The sequence below is a fragment of the Paroedura picta genome, chromosome 3 (genome assembly GCF_049243985.1).
Source record: "Paroedura picta isolate Pp20150507F chromosome 3, Ppicta_v3.0, whole genome shotgun sequence".
Taxonomy (NCBI): Eukaryota; Metazoa; Chordata; class Lepidosauria; order Squamata; family Gekkonidae; genus Paroedura; species Paroedura picta.
The window spans coordinates 91,089,628-91,110,512 of NC_135371.1; the positions used below are offsets into that span (position 1 = coordinate 91,089,628).

Here is a 20,885-nt window from a genome sequence, read left to right on the forward strand (position 1 = left end):
GAGTATCTTATGCCTTTTTTTCCTAAGAAGACTTCAGAAAGCAAAGTTTTAGATATAGGAAGGTTCTGATAGACCACACTCTAATGCAACTTCTTGGGGAAAGTGTTTTTCTTCTGGCAGTTGCAGCCTTGAAAATACTACTAGCCCACAAGTCTATAAGGAATATTCATATTTCCAAACGAATTGCCCTCCTGGTTCCTCCAACTTGCCTGTGTTACTACAGGTTTCCATAGCCCCATTTCTCGCTTCTTGGATGAAACTTGATGTGTGCCTAGGGGTTAGGTCTGCGGTAATACAGTGCATCCCACCCACATCCCTATTTTGTTGAGGTGATCATATCATGTGGTCGGAAGATATTTGGAAGACTTTTTTGGGTGTTCTTATTATTTCTCATCTTTAGGTGGCAGCAGCCCTTAAACACTATTGCCTTTCCTTCCTTTCAAGCCACTGATATAATGAGTTCTTACTCCAGCCAGCAGCTACATGTCTAAAAATAGTTGTGAATGGCTTCTACTTCTACTGAAATTGTTATGAAAATTGTCACTGTGTACATATTACCGATTTGGAACAGCATGTTTTTGGCAGTAATAAATCATTAGAAAGGCAGACAGTTGTTGGGGTTATCAGCTAGCCAGGTTCTTTTTAAATACCCAGACTCTATTTTTAATGACTTCTTCCTCAGGGCCATTATAAAAAAGCTACCTTTTCTACACTTGGCATTATTTTTGATCATTACTTGTATTCTATATAGAATCTTGACATTGTCCCTCAAGATAGAAAGTCTGTTGTAAGAATGCTACATTTCCCTCAACATTCAGACCATAGTGTATTACTCCTGGGAAATGCAAGGCCAGTATGGCCTATGGGATTGCACCTCTGAGGGCATTATGAACACCTGTTGACCATGACGTGGGTATCATTGATGGCAAATGAACTAACTTAACCCATCTCTAGCCAGGCTCTTTCTGACTGCTTCAAAACTGAGCTTCCCACAGCTTCAATAGACTGCTCTTATAATCTTTTTTAGTGATTTTAAAAGCCTCAAGACTATTGATAACAACAGTAATTTCTATTTCATAAAATGCTGCATTTAAAAATTGTATTTGAAGATTTATGCTTCCCCTTCCCAAAGAGGGTGATGTGTTTTTTAAAATTGCATATGCTAGCTCCTTTCAGGCAAGGCTATATGTATATTGGAAAGTTACCAGTTCCCCTGTATCCAGTTTTCTGTGGCTGTTGTGCTACTTCTGTTGGATCAAAACCAGCTTGAAGACAAAGCAGAGAGGAAATGTAAGGTTGTATATTTTAATTGTAGTAATAAATGCTTAGGAATGCTTAATTTCAGGTTCTCAATGCACATAAATGCCATTTTGGGTATATGGCTTTTTATATCAGTAATATGGTGTTATGTGAGTATAATGCGTAATAAGTACCATACAAGGGTATTTTACAGTGGCTGCCTGCTGGATAGGAAGAGTAAATTAATGGGATTTGTATCTTATCATTGGGCAGGGAGGGTGAGATAGAGAGAACGAACAGACAGATCACTTTGCAGAATATGTGTATCAGGTGCATTGGGCCAGATTCATAAGTGATAAAAAATGAAGTGTAAATGGGCCTTTGGAGTTTCCCATAAAACAAAACAATGTTTTTTGCCCAGAACAAGAAATATTATGGTTAGTAGGGACAGTTTTGAGATTAGCCAGAAATAGCTGATATCTTAGTTTTCTAGACTACTCCCTCCCTCCCCCCAAAAACCCTTACTTTTCAGTAAATGCAATATAGTACATTATTAAGTTGATATTAATGCTAAGGGCTGAACTGATTTGAAGAGAAGAAGAAGAGCTGGGTTTTTATAGCCTGCTTTTCACTACCTGAAGGAGTTCCAGAGTGGATCACAACCACCTTTCCCTTCCTCTTCCCACCACAGACACCCTGTCAGGTAGGTGGGGCTGAGAGAGCTCTAACAAAACTGATTTGTGAGAACAGCTCTAAGACAACTGTGACAAGCCCATGGTTACCCAGCTGGCTGCATTTGGAGGCATGTGGAATCAAACCTGGTTCTCCACATGAGGGTCTGCCACTCTTTAACCACTACATTGGCTCTCCCACATCCTTGTTTCTCTTAGGGAGCCCATCTTTTATGTTCCCCCAAGCATTCTTATTCCATCACACCTGCACCACCTGCTGCTTCTAATTACTGTCAGTGTCCCATCCTAGCTGCCACATTTCCATATGATACTGGAACCCAGTTCACAAGTTACAGTGGACACATGTACAACCTGCATGCTTGTAAGAAAGACAAAATATTTTTTTCATTTTACAAATAAAATTGGGGGCCAATGCCTGGGTAAATGTGAGGTTGTGATCACATACACAGATGTGTATGTGCTCAGTATAACATTACAATTACAGAATGCACATATAACCAAAAACAAAGTGTGCATTATACACAAACTACATGAGTTCATCTAACCATACAGCAGAAATATGGCACAGCAACTGGGCAGCAGATCTCAAGGACAGATTATACAAATATGGCCCATGACAGTGTGTAACTGTCCCCACAAGTTATTAACACTGTCCTGTTCAGTAAAAGGCAGAATCTTAACATTCTCTGATGTCTGTTATGAAGGGACAGGCTCTTCTGTTGACCTGACTTGTATAATGCGTTAGTGATCTGGCATCTCCATGATTGTTCCTGGTTTGTAAGTCCAAAGGTACCTTGGTTTTCCAGTAAGCAGGTGGAAAGGAAATGTTCAGGAGGATGACTTAGAGACTGAATGGCAAAACACCTGAACTGAATGCAACATATATTGGCTTATGTGGTAGTGCTGGATCTTGGCAATGTCCTACAATAAGCTCATCTCCTATACAGAATTACACTTTCAGTGAATGCTCAGGCCCATAGCGTGGGAGTGCTATTGTTGGGCCCTGCTTTACTCTTGGAAACCTAGGTATTGACATCAGCCTGGAATGCTTTTTCGAGGTCCCCTCCGCAGTTCGGCAAGGACATCAGGGACATTACATTACATCCCCATTACATCCTTTCTTCTAAGGCATTGGACATGGGTGTTGTCGAACAGGAGGGTGGGGGGAGGGTTGTCCGTCATCAGACAAAGAATGGCTTTTAGTTGGGGATGATTATATTTTATTGTGAGGTTTTTTATGTTGTAACCCGCTGTGAGCCAGCTTGCTAGGAGTGGTGGGTAAAAAATCAATGATGTTGATGATGCAGCTGGAAATTTGTCTGATGTCAGCAGATGGGATCACATTACACCAATATGGAAATAACTGAATTGACTTCCTAAAAGCTTCCAGGCCATATTTGAGGCATCTTAAAAGCCATTAACCATTTCAATTCTAGTGGCATTTCCACACATCAGTAAAAATAGTATTATGTCAGCTGAATGGCAAAGCACTAAATTTTATTGCGCTTCCCAGCCCCTCATCACCTTTTTGTTGTCTCGCCTTTGTCTGCTGCCTTCTCACGCGTCTCATCCTCCACATCTGCTGCTGGAAATGGCAGAAGAGAAACATGCACCTTATACACGTCATGCTTTCACCTGTCAATCAATTCAGGCAACCAATCCCCTTCCTCCATTGACTATAATAGAAATTTCAGCTTTTCCAACTTTCTCAGGGCCTGGGAGGTGTGGGTTTGAGGTACAGTCTCCAAACTTTCAGGATACCTCTGAGAGGCGCTTCTCTGACACCCCTCCAAATTCAAGTATGATTGATCCACAGGATCCATGTCTAGGGGCTCCTGAAGAGGGTGCCCCCATCCCTCCATCCCTCCATTATATCCTTTTTCAGGCTGGGGACCGGGGGAGGAGAGAGGGAGGCCCGGGGACTGTGGGGGGGGGGGGAGAGGGACATGCAGGTGCCAGCGTGCCAGCACCCACAAACCAGCAGGCGTGCCTCCCCCCCTGCAGCATAGCACTCACTGCGCCAGGAGCGTACTGTGAAGGGGAGGTGCGGGCGCCAGCAAGTGCCCGCCGGCACCTCCCCCTTGCAGCACGGTGCTTTCTGCGCCAGGAGGTGGCTCCTGGTGCACTTCCTGGTATGCCGGTGCCTCCCTCCCTCCCTCCCCGCCGCAGCCCAGTACTATAATTTTAGCATCATACTTACCCTCTGAAGACGCTATATTCTGGGCACTTCGCGTGACATCGCCAACCTCTTGCATCCAGCCAGCAACTATATCCAAAAGTGGATTCACCAACCTAAAAAGCACTATCCCCCAGCTGAAAACCAGCAGGCCAACAGCACAAGAAATGTATGGAGGTGAAGAAGTGCTACGTTCATCTCAGATGTCCTGCCCTCACACCCGCCTCCCTCTCCCTTCTTACAGGGAATGGGAAGTGCTTTTTAAAAATGGAGAACAGCCTAGAGCAATGAATAGGTGGACAAGCATACAGGCAATGCCAGAAACAAAATATTTTTTTCCTGAAGTTGTGAAACAAAGCATGCCTCTCTAAAGTCCCCCCCACCCCCTAAAAAAATCAGGAACTAGATTAATGTTTAAAAGTATCAAAGACTCATGATTCCATAAGGGATGGTGTTCAAAAAGCACCATGCATCTATGTATAGGCGTTTAAATGGAGAAATATTAATTTAAAAAAGTAGTGGGCATCGCAGAACCTTTAAAACATGGAGAAAGGGGATTGGCTGTCTAGCTTGATTGACAGGTGGAAAAGAGTTGTGTATAAAGTGTGTTGCTCTGTTCTGCCATTTCCAGCAGCAGTTGTGGAGGGTGAGAAGCACGAAAACTTGGCAGACTACAGTAGGGTGTAAACTGCACGGAGCTTTTATTCCAACCCCAGATCGATTCAGTCCCTGCCCTCTACACAGAATGCGATTTCCGTTTGGATTTTGGGTGATTTAGATTTTCCTTCTGCAGCAAGAAGGATTGATCCGGAGTGACCCTACCTTTATTGTGCGATATCATAGAGTGCTTTTAAGCCTCAATATCCATTGGGAAAGAAAGCTCCATGGTAGAGAACATCTGATAGGCTACACCTGGTCATGTGACACGCTTGCCTTAAAGGAGAAGCCCCTAATTTCTCTCAACTTCTGTCGATCCTGGATTTTTCCTCCCTCCTCTGCCTTTTTTGATCCTCTCCCCCTCCCCTCCAAGAAAAGAAAGAGGCGCCCTGCCTGGCTCTTCTCCCCCCACCCTTCAAGAAAAGAAAGAAAGAGGCTTGGCTCCCCCCCATCTTCTGAGCCTCCCTAACCACGTGTAGAAGACTTTCCTGTTTCAATGGGGAGGGGGGGGGGAAAGGAAGAATTGAGTTCAAAGCGATCTGAATTCAACAGGATTGACAATGGAATAAAGAAAGTAAGTGCAGACTCTGCCCTAGACAGCAAAAATGTCAGGAATGGCCGGGAGGGGAGTGCAATAATATTTAGCGCTATACCATTCAGCCGGCATAACACTATTTTTACCGATGTGTGGAAATGCTTTTAGATATAGTGATGAACATAGATTGTTAAACAAAACAAAACAAAAATTACCTAATTGTATTGATTTTAATTACTGGAACATATATATTAAAACTTTTAGTTGAATATTTTGGGTAATCTTGGAGTTCATATATACGCTAGGATAAAATCTAGCATGAACAATCTAGGAATTTTCTTGGCTATCGCTTGCTCAGTTGCAGTTGTCTCCCCTCTTTTGTGCAAATGTAAGAATATATGATTGCATTACACTGAGGAGTCTTTCTAGAGGAAAAATCATATAGAGAAAAAGATGACAAATATGACTGAAAATAATTGAAGTGACATACTTGAATGCATAAGTGAAAGCAATGAGATGGTCTTCATCATTAACAGTTCCAAAGTTATAACTTCCATATAAAGTATGGAAATTAATGGGATTTGCCCTTTTCGGTATAGGATAGCTTTCACTAGCTTTGGGTTGTGGAAATTTGGCAAGGGTTGAAGATAGACTTGTTGGATAAGCATTGCACTAATACAGTGAAATTGTTGGATGGTACAGAGAGGCTTTTTTTTTGGGCTATGTCCCTTTTAGGAGCTTTTCTCAAGTTCCAGGCTCCCACACTAGGCTGGCCGCTTGTAGCTTGTACAGTAAGCTAGGCTTAACAAAAGGCCCATGCTAAGAGTGTCTTATATTTATTTATTTATTATATTTATATACCACCCTCCCTGAAGGCTCAGGGCAGCTTACATCAAACAATACAAATGACTCAGTTTATAATAATACAATAATAACTATAACATTATGAACAATAGAACAATAAATCAATGCTTACTGATGGCTCAGTGGGTGGGCAAGTTTGCAGTGATGGTTGAAGGAGGGGCTAACTGGAAGCGGTGGTACTGGTGAACCTCAGCCAAATGCCTGGCACTCTTTTGCAGGCCCTGCAGAACTGTTCAAGTTCCATCAGGGCTCTGATCTCCTCTGGGAGCTCGTTCTACCAGGTGGGGGCCAGGATGGAGAAAGCTCTGGCCCTGGTTGAAGCCAAGCAAGCTTCCTTGGGGCCAGGGATCACCAGGAAGTTGGAACTGGTGGAGTGTAAGGCTCTTTGAGGGGTGTAGGCAGAGAGGCAATCCCTTAGGTACACTGGACCCAGACTGTGTATGGCCTTAAAGATGATAACCAAAACCTTAAGTGAGTAACCAAAACCAGAACGTATGTTGGTTCTAAACATCAACATGAAATAAAGTTTATGCAGAGACACTTGTGTAAAATGTCTTCTTTCTTTATTCTGATAAACCTTGTAAAAGACAGAGGCCCATACCGCAGAAGGACCAATGTTGCCAATTGGTCCCTGAAAGCGGAAACGCTATTTTTAATAGTGCTATCTTGGCGTTATGCATACCTGCCTTTGTAGTGGAATCCAGTAGCGTTTCAATCTGGAGTTTCTGGAGTGGGTCTCTGTTTCAAATTCTTCTTCAGACAAGGTCTAATATTATGGGTTGTTCTGCAAAAGGAATCTTTACTAATATATGCAACCCTAGGGGTCTTACTTGTTGCAGCATGCACCTGTGCTCCAGTTGTGACCCCCTTCAAATGTTCCAGGGTCCCCAAGGGGCCATATGGCTCCCATTGAGAATGATTGGTATAGAGGCAAGGATGACAATTAAAATTGGGGGTTGTTTTTGAGTGGGAAGAATTTGCATAGACAAGCATTTAATCAAGGTTTAGATTCTTATTAAGGGAGGAGGAGAGGACCACACTTAATATGCACTTCCACTTGGTCCTCACAGATAACTGGAGTACCATAAACACATGAAACTGCCTTATACTGCCCTTTGTCCTTGAAGCTCAGTGTTGTCCACTCAGACTGGCAGCAGCTCTCCAGAGTATCAGGCTGTCACCAGCTGCCAGTCCCTTTCAACTTGAGATGCCAGGCATTGAATCTGAGACCTTCTGTATGCCAAGTAGAAGCTCTGCCACTAAGTCACAGCTCCTCAGGCTTCCTTCATTGCCCTGTGTGCAAGAAGAGAACAGTGCAGTTAGGAGCATGATGGCAAGTTGCATTCATGTTCCTTTTATCTTCAGCAGGGTTACATTTGCCATCTGAATGCAGCAACACACACTGACTGTTGCACTGATAGGTACTCTGGAGCTAGTTCTGGTCAGCACTGGGTCTGGTGATAGCTTTTGCTGCTTGATATTGTCATAACTGCACATTTTTTGAAATTCATTTTAAATAATAGAAATTATAGATCTGCTGCAGCCCCACACTACACAGCTCAGAAACCTCTGCCTTGTGATATGTGTTGATATTCAGAGTCCCTCTTATACACACACTGATACTTATTTCAGTGTGCTAGATGAACCCCTGGGTCAGGTGCCTCTGTAATTGGCCATGCCAACATCCATTAACCCAAGCCATTACATTTCACAGTATATTCCTCACTAATGGCTATGTAATATGTGTATAAGGTGACTTATCTACTCATCTGAACAAATTTTTTACCCTCTTCCAGGCCAGCCACAGCCATAGTAAAACAAAATGGTTTAGAGTTACATTGACTTTCAGTCTCATTGACTGTCAATGACTGTGTCAGCTTGCTAGGAACTGATCAAAGCTGCTCTCACACTCAGCTACAATTATGTCCCTGCATGCACCAGAAGATGCATTTAGACAAATAACTAAGGCCTGAAGAGCTGAAGAAGAGCCAGTTTTTTGTACCTTGCTTTTTACTACCCAGTCAAAAAATTTGAGGAATAAAAAAGAGTCATTTAGCAAATGGAAGGAAGGCCTTATTACCAAGGATGGGTATAAACAAATAATAATTGTAGGGGAGTGTTAGAAAAGCTAAAGCTCAATATGAGCTTAGGCTAGCAAGAAATGCTAATAACAAAAAAGGCTTCTTTAGTTATATTTCAAGCAAGAAAAAGAATAGGGACACCGTAGGACCACTGCGAGGACAAGAAAGTGAAATTATAACAGATGATGAAGACAGGGCTGACCTGCTTAACTCCTATTTCTCCTCGGTCTTCTCTTGTGAGGGAAATAGTGATCATTGTGGCAAAAATGTAACACAACACAGGGGACGTGAATAGTGGCATAGGATCACTGTTGGAGCAATCCACAAACACCTAGTTTCTTTAAATGAAACAAAGTCTTCTGGGCCAGATGAACTGCATCCAAGGGTACTAAAAGAACTTGCAGATGTCATCTCTGAACCCCTGTCCATTATTTTTGACACTTCTTGGAGAACAGGTGAGGTGCCAGATGATTGGAGGCGGGCAAATGTTGTCCCCATCTTCAAGAAAGGGAAAAAGGAGGATCCGGGTAATTATCGACCCGTCAGCTTGACATCTGTAGCTGGCAAAATTTTGAAACAAATAATCAAACACCCGGTCCTTGAGCAGCTGGAATCGAGAGCTATGATTTTTAAGACTCAGCACGGGTTTTGCAAGAACAAGTCATGTCAGACCAACTTTATCTCTTTTTTTGAGAAAGTGACTACCTTGCTGGATCAGGGGAATGCCGTGGACATAGTTTATCTGGATTTCAGTAAAGCTTTTGATAAGGTTCCACATGATATTCTTGTTCACAAGTTGGTAAAATGCGGTATGGATCCTAATTCTGTCAGGTGGATCAATAACTGGTTGACAAATTGTACCCAGAGGGTACTTGTTAATGGTTCAGCATCTTCTTGGAAAAGAGTGACAAGTGGAGTATCCCAAGGATCTGTCCTGGGGCCTATGTTGTTCAACATATTTATAAATGATTTAGATGAGGGATTAGAGGAGATACCTATTAAATTTGCAGACGATACTAAACTGGGAGAGGTAGCAAACACAACTGAAGACAGCAACAGAATACAGGATTATCTCGATAGGCTCGAGAAGTGGGCTAAACTGAATAAAATGTTCAATAGGGACAAATGTAAAGTTCTGCATTTAGGTAGGAAAAACCAAATACACCAATATAAGATGGGGGAGACTTGTCTTGGCAGTAGCATGTGCGAAAAGGATCTAGGCGTCTTAGTAGACCATACATTGAACATGAGTCAGCAGTGAGTGGCTAAGAAGGCAAATGGGATTTGGGGCTGTATCAAACAGAGTATTGTGTCCAGATCACGGGAGGTGATGCTACTGCTATATTCTGCTCTGGTTCGGCCTCACTTGGAGTACTGTGTTCAGTTTTGGGCACCCCAGTTGAAGAGGGATGTTGACAAACTGGAATGTGTCCAGAGGAGGGCAACAAAGATGGTGAGGGGTTTGGAGACCAAGTCATATGAAGAAAGGTTGGGGGAGCTTGGTCTGTTTAGCCTAGAGAGGAGATGACTGAGAGGGGATCTGATAGCCATCAAGTATTTAAAAGGGTACCATAAAAAAGGATGGAGCAGAATTGTTCTCTCTTGCCCCAGAGGGACAGACCAGAATGAGTGGGATGAAATTAATTCAAAAGAAATTCCATCTAAACATATGGAAGAAGTTCCTGACAGTTAGAGCGGTTTATCAGTGGAACAGGCTTCCTCGGGAGGTGGTGGGTTCTCCATCTTTGGAAATTTTAAAACAGAGGCTAAATAGCCATCTGACGGAGAGGCTGATTCTGTGAAGGCAAAGGGGTGACAGGTTACAGTAGATGAGCGATAGGGATGTGAGTGTCCAGCATAGTGCAGGGGGTTGGACTAGATGACCCATGAGATCCCTTCCATCTCTATTCTATGATTCTATGAATAGTGTGAATTGTTGTGAATTTCCTGCATTCTGCATGGGGTTGGACTAGATGACCCTGGAGAACCCTTCCAACTCTATAATTCTATGATTTTATGTGCAACTTCATCCACATGAGCTGGGCAGAACGAAGTCAGTACCTACATGCAGAACTCCCTGTTGGATCCAGACCCAGAGCACATCTCCAGCTGCTTCCTTATTATTTTTATTTTATACAGACTTGTTCTGTGTTTGGATTCAAGGAGCTCCAGCAGTGGCATCTACTGTATAACCCCTTCTCTGGGTGATGAACCAGGTTGCTTAATTTGTTAACATGAGATTCAAGTGGGTAGCCATGTTGGTCTGAAGTAGCACAATAAAATCAGAGTCCAATAGCACCTTTAAGACCAACAAAGATTTATTCAAGGCATGAGCTTTCGAGTGCAAGCACTCTTCCTCAGACTAAGAACTCCCTATATGACAGGGGGAATATATAGCAAAAATTAATTCTGTTAAATTAGTAAACTGTGTTACACATCCAAATACAGACATATGATAATTCTTTGTCAAAACAGCCAATCAATCCCCTGGAATCCAGTTGTAGTTCACAAAAAACATAGGAGAAATAAAACTAGTTTGGTGTAGCGGTTAGGAGTGCGGACTTCTAATCTGGCATGCCGGGTTCAATTCTACACTTTCTCACATGCAGCCAGCTGGGTGACCTTGGGCTCACCACAGCACCGATAAATCTGTTCTGACCGAGCAGTGATATCAGAGCTCTCTCAGCCTCCCCCACTCCACAGGGTGTCTGTTGTGGGGAGAGGAAGGGGAAGGCGACTGTAAGCCGCTTTGAGCCTCCTTCAGATAGAGAAAAGTGGCATATAAGAACCAACTCTTCTTCTTCTTCAAAGGCTCCTACCTCACCATTTGCTGCTTGCCACATCTGTCACCATACAAGTGTAAAACATTCCTGTAAGGGAATTGCTGGCAACTATCTCCTCCCAAGAACAGGGAGTTAAACTCAAAATTCCATTTCATTACCATTACCTTACGGTCACATTATCACAAATAAAATAAATTGTGAGGAATATGGATACATGAGTTGAACAAGGTTATCATGAATAGTGAGATAAAAAAATCTCTGTCCTTGTTGAGTCCAGTGTATGTCATAGTTTTGAGTGTAATAACTTGCATTTCTGCAGTCTCCCTTTCTAGCCTGTTCTTGAAGTTCCTTTGCAATAAAACAGCTACTCTTAGGTCCCTTATTGAATGTCCTGGAAGGTTGAAGTGCTCACCCACAGGTTTTTCAATTTTGTGGCTTTTGATGTCAGACTTGTGTCCATTAATTCTTTGGCAGAGGGTTTGACCTGTTTGTCCTACGTAGAGAACAGAGGGGCATTGTTGGCACTTGATGGCATATACAATGTTTGTAGATGAACAATTGTATAAGCCTTTGATGGTGTAGGTGATTGGTGTGTATATGGCAGAAAATCTGGCATCTGGGTTTGTTGCAAGCTCTAGTACCAGTGCCCATATTCACATTAGATGCTGCATTGTTGTGGGTGTTGTTTGAGATTGGGGGCTGTCTGTGTAAAAGAAAAGATCTGTAATGACAGCGATCTTCCAAGGAAGTTAACTGCACCTTCTGCACCTTCTGAGGATCAAATGCACAACCTCATTTCTTAGGATGCACTGAGACATATGCTTTTGTGGTGGGCTAGCTCTACAAGCCCGTGCACTGCTTTTTGGTCAGCCATACAATATTCTCACCTGCCCTGAGCTCATGGGCAATCCATTGTTCCTCTTTCTTTCTTTTGCTGCAGAGGCCAGTTAGGCCATGTGCTAATTGGTTGATACCAATGAGACCACTTACCCACTTCCCTTTTTCCTTACAACACCAGTTCTTTAGTATTTTAAACATTATTTTGTTCTTTTTTAAATGTGGAAGGGAGGAGGACAAATGTATATTTTACTGAACATGTGTTTAAAAACAACAAAAGCGTGAGGGAAGAGGCAAGTTGAGAATCAGTATTTGATTCATTGGTCAATAATCTGTCCAATGGGCCACAAAAAGGGGAAGGAACCTGGGCATGAGGTGGAGAGAGAGAGAGAGAGAGAGAGAGAGAGAGAGAGAGAGAGAGAGAGAGATTAGGTTCTGATTTGGATGTACATCTCTACACATCTTTAATATTTATATTGATTTGTCACCAGCAAATATGAAATGCTCCAAAAAGGATCTCAAACTATTCCTTTCCTCAAAAGGAAAAGATCCCCGAGTACAATCCTTTTTGCTGATGCCCAGCCAGTTTGCAGATTTTCCTCTCCTGTCACTATGGATTCCTTTGCAACTGTCAGCTTCCAGAAGATGGCATCTTAGTACACAACTTGTATGTTGCAGTCTGATGGCACAGCATGAAATAGTGCTTGCAAGGAAGGGCAGATCCCTCTCTGCCTTCCTAGGCTGAACTCAGCATTCTGAAGTGAATAGCAACAGTAGCAGTAGCTGACAGGATGTGAAGGAGAACAAGATAACTCGACAATTGGCAAGCACTCCACTCCTCCTCTTACCTTTCTGCTTTGTCAGACCTGCAAAAGCTGCTAACACAATCAGTCAAATGACATAAACATATAAAAAGCCCAATAAGCAATGACCACAGCTCTAGGCATTTGACAGAATGGTTTCTAGCTCACAAAAACATTGACTGCAATAAACCTATTCCTCTTTCAGGTACCAGAGGACTTTCTCAAAAAGAGTAATATCCCATTATTGAATGATTACACTTATATTCCACCTTCATCCCATCCTAGAACTCCAGGTGTCATTGGTAGGTTTCCCAGAGGGTCTTCCATTTAGGCGCTGTCCAAACTTGTCTCTCATGTTCCTTTCCACCATACCCTGACCGTTTATGCACTGGAGGTTTCATGCTGGGCTGCAGGTTAGAGTTTTAGTTGTGGCAGGTTGCCTCACCTATTCCTGCACCGACATGGAGGAGCATTTTGTCTGGTGTGCCTCATCCGGACCCGATTTGTGCTCCTGCACAGGATCTGGGGCAGTGACGTTCCCAGTGCATAAACGGTCCCTGGGATACTAAAGTATTCAAGGCAGGAGTCATGCACCAAGGACTAGAACTTCATGGAGGAGCTGGTAGAAATTTCAACAGAAATTCTTGCATCACTGAACAGAAGGCAGCTACAAAGTCAAAATTCACAGCTTAAGAGAATTACATTTGCTCAAGCATACTGGTGTTAAATAGTCTTAAAAGCGTGTTAGTTTCTGTAAAGCCCATGCTACTACCAGCAGGTGGCTCCAATCCAAGCTCCTGAAACCACATAGAGTGGGTCTGGAAGATGATGCCTCCAGCCCCCATTCTGCTGATGGCGTGAAGTGAGTCATGCCCCTCTGGTACAGGTGTTGTCTCAAGCAGTAGCTTGGCATGAGGGAAAAAAACAAAGCTCTCAGTAGTACTAAAGACTCCAATGTCCCATCTTTGTTATCTTGTAGCAACTGGAATGAGCTGCGTCTCTGCCTGTTCCTCTATGGGGAAAGATTATTCAGGCAGGTGCATGGAAGTGTACCTTATTTCTGCTTTCAGGCCAGATGAGATGTATCTTGAACTCTTGGCACCAACAGTCTTGTTAGGAGGCTTCCTCGATTCCCAGCTTTCCCTGCCTGCTGTACTGTTGTGTTTTGATATTTGGTCTTTTGAGAATGGGTTCAAGTACAATTGTGGTGCCACATGACATAAGATTTTCCACACATTTTTCTAATTATATTATGGGAAAGTTCTACCTAATTGCTTTGTACATTTCCCAGGAATAAAGCTCACATTAAGATTTAATAAGATGCTGCTCCAGTCACCCCAGAGCAGCTATCTAAGATGATTGCCTCTCTTAATGTCCTCGCCATTTCCTCAAGAGCCAATTGAAATGATCATTAAGAAATAAAGGCCCTTCCTCTGGGTATTAAATATACCTCTGCGCACCTGGTTCCTTGCAAATGATCTACAACTATGCACCTACCTACCGAATAATAATAACAAAGATGCTAATTATCCCAAAGCTGCTCCTGCATCCAGAGAAATTGTGTCACTGCATCCTGTGGGAGGAGGATCGAGTGTTTGTTTTAAAAGAAACAGCCATTCTCAAGTGATGTGAAAGTGTGTTCCCCAGGTAGATCAGGAATATACGTTGTAGCACTCCTGTGAGTCCAATCTAGGCAGCATCTGTTCTTGGTCCTTCTGTCAGACATGTACAAAGTAACTTTATTCTTCCTGCCCTTGCATGAGGAAATCAAATGTAGGTTAGAGGTGCAGTCAGCTTAGAAAGGCAACATGTAAATTGTTCAGATGGTTGATGAGGAGTGCAAATGGGAAAGAGGGCTGAACAACACTTTTAGAAAATTCAGCCTGCTCTGCCCTGTTGAGGTGCAAGTATGTTCCGTTCACACCCTAACTCCAGGGATCATGCTAATAACAAAAATATTGTGTAGCCTTCAGCAGTCAACATTATTATGTATCCTCACAGGAGATACATTTCAGCGCCAGATTTGCTACAGTGCTGAAATGTGTGTCCCCCCGCCCCCCCACCCAGGTAACACTGTGGTAGCAGAATGGTTCCACTGTGTGGGGGAGGACCACAGAGGGGTATTTTGCAGGAAGGTGGGATTGTGTTCTATGCAATCCTACCTTCCTGCAAAATAAAAAAAATGTCCTGGTCCGCCCCATGGTACAATGAAACACCACAAAGCTGACCTGGCATGTTTTGCCCCCTCTGGGCCACTGTCGGGCAGAGAGGAGACGGGTTGGCCTTTCCCTGTCCACACAGGCCTACAACAGGACAGACCCTGTTGGCCCCTGCAGCAGGCTGAGAAAACGCAGATTCTCCCACATTCCCTTAGTCTGGGGCAACTGAGGGTCCAATCCACAGCTGGCCCAGGACGGGGCCTGCCCAGCAGCTGCATCATGTGGAAGCAGGGATTAGCCCCGCTTCCATATGACAACCCTCTTGGTCTCTTCTGCCCGTGTAGAATCGGCCTAAGAAACAAATTCACATCTGAGGAAATAAAATGGTATCAAGAGAAAATGAGGCAAGACCTATCCAGACAACAAGCGTCAATGTGAAGATGGTGACTGGGACTGTCTATTGCTGATTCTGAGACAGATCTGGTAGATACCTAGGATGTCACTGCCGTCTTCTTTGAGCTAGTAGCACTAGGGCACAACTGAATGACCCGCAAAAGAGAAAGCTGAGAGAGGATACCGGTAGCAGGAGTGGGCCAAAGCAAAAGCTCAAAACAACGCAAAATAGCATGCAAGCTTTTGAGTTCCCCAGAACTGCTGAGACCACTATTCATCTTTTATGTGACACTTGTAATCTTCAAGGGATAACCATTGTATTCCAGCTGTATGAGGCAGGTCACTGTTTTATATTTGTAAAACAGAAGCTGCTTAGCGGTGACTTGTCCAAAACTGCAGTTTCACCCAGGGAGCACCATCAGGGAGGCAGAAGACTTCATCTTTTGAACCACATGATATTATTTTCCAAGAATCATCTGAATGTCCAGCCAGCAATATTGTTATTATTGTTTACATTTATACCCTGCCCTTCCCCAGAGGCTCACGAAGGGTTAAAATACATAAGACATTAAATTTGATTCATTAAAATTAATAATTCTGTATAAACTAAGTAGGTCTATTTCCCATAGCCTCCTTTCACAAGTAAAAAAGAGGAAGGAATAATAGATGTCTTCCGGTGGCACTCAATTAATGAAGATTTATATGAAGAGATAATATGTTTTCTGAAGCTGCCTGGTCTTGCTTTTCCCTTTTATCTCTCCAAAGATGGGAAACCATTGGTCAGAGGGAGCAAATACCATGACATCATAGCAAATTCTAATACATTTTAGAAAAAGGAAACTGATGTATCCAGGCTGTGGTCTGAGGACCTGTGTTGGTAGCACTACTATAGTTGCAGAGGCAGGCAGGCATGTTTGTCACCCAAATGATCACGCATAGCAGGTCTTTGGCAAAACAGGGCCACAGCTTTATTGAACATGTACAAATTGAGCCATGAGATTTGGCACACCCATGGTGAAGGGGTGGATCCATGACTGCCCCTTCCCTGTTGCAGCCAGCCAGCCACACCCCGGAGGGGAAGGGGAATAAAAACCCATAGCGGGGGCTGGTCGCAGGGGCTGGTCGACCGTTTGTCCAGACCCGCTAACCATCAGAGCCACTAGCCCCTGGGAAGGCAAGACTGATAGGACCCCACGGGGGTCAACCTCGATTGGAGCCTACTCAGCTGCCCCACCATGTGTAGCAGCCGGCTTCCCCCCTGTGAAGCCGTCCTGGTGCCATGGCATCCCCTTAGGGAGGCTCCCACAAAATGGGCCACAACCTGGCTCACAGGCACTGGTTGTGCCCTTCGGATCTGCCCCAAACCATCTGCTAGCTGTGACAATGACCCACCACCATCTATGAACACAGTCATGCCACTCTATAAACTGCTCTTAAAATATATTATTGTTTGCTATTTAATACTAAGTAAATTGACAGCATAAGACTAGCCATAATGCCTATCTAGTCCAGTATCCTATTTTTCATTAGATGTGTTGGAGAAGCCCACAAACTGGGCTTGAAGACAATAGCCATAACCTATCGCTGGGTTCAGATGAACATGGAGCTCCACTTTAGCCATAGTGGCCAAGAGCCACTGACAGCTCTGACCTCCAGCAAATTATAAAATCCCCCTTTAAAGCCATTTAAGCAAGAAGTTATCAACACACTCTATAGCCATGCTATTGTGAGGATGCAGATTCTGCTGTTGCTGGAGCTGTGAGTGGTAGTCAGTTAACTCTCTTCCTTCTCCCTTCATCCTCACCTATTCTCTTCACCTGATCATGCTTCTAGTAGCTGACAGAAACAGGAAATGCCTGTTTCTGTCACTGAAATTATCTCTCCGTCTATTCCACCCCCTAAGGTACAGCTACCATCCAGTCCAAACAAGACAAAGCCCACTTTTTGCCCTAGAAGGAGCCCCCAGCCCCCAACTGAAGAAAAAGTGTAAGTTGCTTCACATTGCTTTCTTGACATCACCTCCTCCAAGCCCAAACAGCATGCTTCACTATTTGGGTTTGGTAGGGCTACCTGTTCACCCAGAAAGTCAAGTATTTGCAATGACTATTCAGGAATATAACTTCAAAATACTGAATATTCAGGAATAAAACTAACCCCCACCCTTAGTTGGTGGTTGAGAGTGAAATGAAGATTTCAGACTTTCTTCCTTCTCCTAGTGCTCAATCTATTTCCCTTTAGAGTGCTGACTGTTGAGATATTTGGTTATTATAAAAGAGTTTTGCCCAATCACAAGTTCAGTAAAGTCATCTCTCAAGAAGTATATTGCAAAAGATTAAAAACTTATATTTATTCAAATAGATCCATTCAGGTTGCGGTTGAGAGAGAGAGGTCTAATCTAAAGAGTACTTCCCCTATCACAAATGGCCACTGTCCAACAGTATGTGTGTGGGAATATCTCCATGATGGGAGGCCAAGTGAAGTAAAGAGAACAAAGTGAGAGGAGAGGGCAGAGGGCAGATCAAGAGGGGCATCCCATTCAAAGACATAACACCTGTATACACCTAGAGGAATGTAGCGTCCCCAATGTTGAGGCATGCTGAATTGATCACTCCAACAGACTCATCCTTCCACATCTTTCTGTGAGGGTGGGGAAGGCTGGAGAGAAATTGGTGGCAGGTTGAGGCAGAGGATTATTATTCTCCCCTTACTCCTAAGCAGTGAGAAAGCATCTGTTGTGTATGCTGTCAGGATTGTTGCTGAACCCTGCCATGAGTTAGCATGAGTTTCTCCATCTTTGTTTGCCTTGTCTTTTCTCTGCTTTGTTCTTGGGGCCCCATGCCCATATATTATGCTTGCATGCTTGAAACTGAAACTATGTTGCTGCATCCTGTTATCACAGGGAGCTGTGAATTATTTGTCTTTTGAACCTCCCGGCTGGGTCTGCCTTTTGTAACCATAACATCTTATCTTGTCCGGAGACGACCAAGGACGTGTGAGTTGTAACACTATGGTTTATGGCACCTGGTGCCTCCTTTCCCCCTCCCCTGGGAACTTTCAAGTTTTAGGCGGGAGAACTGCATTGATAAGGGGAGGCAAATCTGTCCTCAGGCAGATTTGACTTCTTTAGCTTAGGTGTATGAAGTAACTTCTCAATAAACGCTTTCTTTAATAAAGAAGCTTGCTGTGAGTTCTTGAAACGCTTGACATTAAGTCAAATCTCACAACACCTTTCGCCTGCCAACATGCAGGACGAAGGCAACACCTATGGTGAGCAGGATGAGGACCTGTACGGGAATTACACTCAAGACGAACTGGCTGTATCGGGCTCGTTTGGCTCGGGAATGGCAAGAGCCTTGAGTGAAGCGACCCCTGGGCCCTCAGAGTTCCTGGAGAGACACATCACCGAGCGCAGGCGGCTGTCGAAGTACAACCACCTGACCGGGGATGAGCTATGGCCAGACAAACTGCCCGCGGGGGTCCCATACCGTGGAATGGCGGCGACCCTGGAGGTGCAGGAGCTGCAGCAGAGAATCAGCCGGGTGACCGACTGGCTGCACGCGGTGTTGGGAGAGACGTTTTGAAGTTGTGCCACGATGCTAAGGCCGCGGGGCACTTTGGTTTTGTGAAAACTCTGCACTTGGTCAGGAGACACTACTGGTGGCCATCCCTAAGGGGGGATGTGGAGAAATATGTGCAAGGGTGCCCCATCTGCCTCGCCTCCAAACCACTGGGGGGCAAGAAGCGGGGGTTACTGCAGCCCCTGCCCACCCCCTCCTGTCCCTGGTCCGACGTGACTATGGACTTTATAACGGATTTACCGTTGAGCCAGGGCAAAAACGTGATTTAGGTAGTGGTAGATGCTTTTTCGAAACAAGCTCACTTCGTCCCCTGTGTGGGATTGCCTTCAGCGGCCAAACTTGCCTCCATGTTCATTACCCACGTTTTTAGACTACATGGTATCCCTAGGAGATTGCTCTCGGATCGGGGTCCCCAGTTCGTTGCCAAGTTCTGGCAGGAGCTTTTACGACTGTTGGGGGTGGAACAAGACCTTACTTCAGGCTATCATCCAGAGTCAAATGGGCAGACAGAACGGGTGAATCAAATATTGGAGCAATACTTGCGCTGTTTCATCAACCATCAGCAGAACGATTGGGTCGCCCTCCTGCCTATGGCCGAGTTTGCTTATAATAATGGGGTCCTCAGGCAGATTTGACTTCTTTAGCTTAGGTGTATGAAGTAACTTCTCAATAAACGCTTTCTTTAATAAAGAAGCTTGTTGTGAGTTCTTGCAACGCTTGACATTATGCGAGGCAGCAGATGGCTGAACTTAGGGTCCGGAGCAGGATCCAAGCAGCCCCAAAGGACAGCCAATGATTTTGAAAGAATCAGGCTCCGCTGATCCAATCAAGGCTCAGCTAAGGACGTGTCCACCTCTGCCATGTGTATGTATTGGGGGCTTCTCCAGGCAAGTCCCCAGTCAGCATGGTTCCTTTCAACCTGGAATCACTATAAGAAATAATAAAGAGCTGTAATGCACGACTGCACCTCGCTTATTCCCACTATACAACACTGGCAATGAAAGTGGGATTCTAAGGGAAGAGAAGCTGCTCCTGCACGCATCTGGACAGAGCCCCGCCATTCCAGGAGGATCCTTTGCCAGTTAAAAGCATGAGTCCAGCAGCACCCAACCTGCATTGCGAGCCACTGGAGCGGAGCCCAGCCATCTGAAGGGGGGACCATCCTCAAGCTGGGCCGGCAAGCAGAGAGGATGCACACCGCAGCATGGCTATCTTGGGGCAGATTGACCCATTCGACTCCAGCCGCCCCAACCGATGGAGAAGCTATGAGAAGCGCTTCCATAACTTCCTCATGGCCAACGGTATCACCGCTATAGCAAGAAGACGGGCAGTGTTCCTGAGCACATGTGGGGCCGCCACATTTGACTTAGCACAGGACCTCTTTGCACCCGATGATGTGGACACCACGAACCTGGATGAGATCCTCTGCCGTCTCCATGAGCACTACGACCCACAGCCAGGGGAGATGGCGTGCTGGCCTATCTTCTACCAATGAGGACAGTGAGAAGGAGAGTCAATCACTGAATTCACTGCCATGCTCCGCAACCTTGGCCAAGACTGCCAGCTCTCCAATATGGAGGAGGCGCTCCGGGATAATTTCGTGTGTGGCCTCTAGGACGAGGCCACCCAGCGTCGGCTGTTTGGAAAGAAGGGGCTGACCTTCAAAGACGTGCTGGAAGATTCTGCCAACGCTGAGGCCGCCAACTGCAGCACCAGGGACGTCCGAGGCAACGAGGCATCCAGGCGCCCACCAGCAGCGCAGCCTACAACCGCCGTCAACCATGAGGACCTGATCGAGGACGATGGGGGATGAGGAGGCTGAGGTGGACCACAATGAGCTTTGGCCACACTGCCGCGCAGTACCCCTGACGAGGCCATGCGGTGGATGAGCAGGCCCACACGCACGCAGCGCGTGCTGATTTCGCGACATAATATGCTGCATCTGCAACAAGAAAGGGCATATCGTCCGGTGTGCCACTCACAGCAGGATTCCCTGACCCACCGGACAGCACGCAAAAACGCATACCGCCAACTGACGCCCGATCAAAGCAACCGGGGGGCCCTTGCACCATGCAACTGAACACAGGG

The 20,885-nt window shown here is 44.9% G+C and overlaps 1 long non-coding RNA gene across 1 annotated transcript in view; it reads left to right on the plus strand.

Moving 5' to 3' along the window:
• Positions 1–1,233: 1,233 nt before the first annotated feature.
• The window catches only part of LOC143831260 (uncharacterized), a 59,580-nt gene continuing 39,928 nt past the window's right edge, over positions 1,234–20,885 (plus strand). The window contains exon 1 of the long non-coding RNA XR_013228773.1: positions 1,234–1,290. This is a non-coding gene — a long non-coding RNA (uncharacterized LOC143831260). The remainder of the gene's footprint in view (positions 1,291–20,885) is intronic.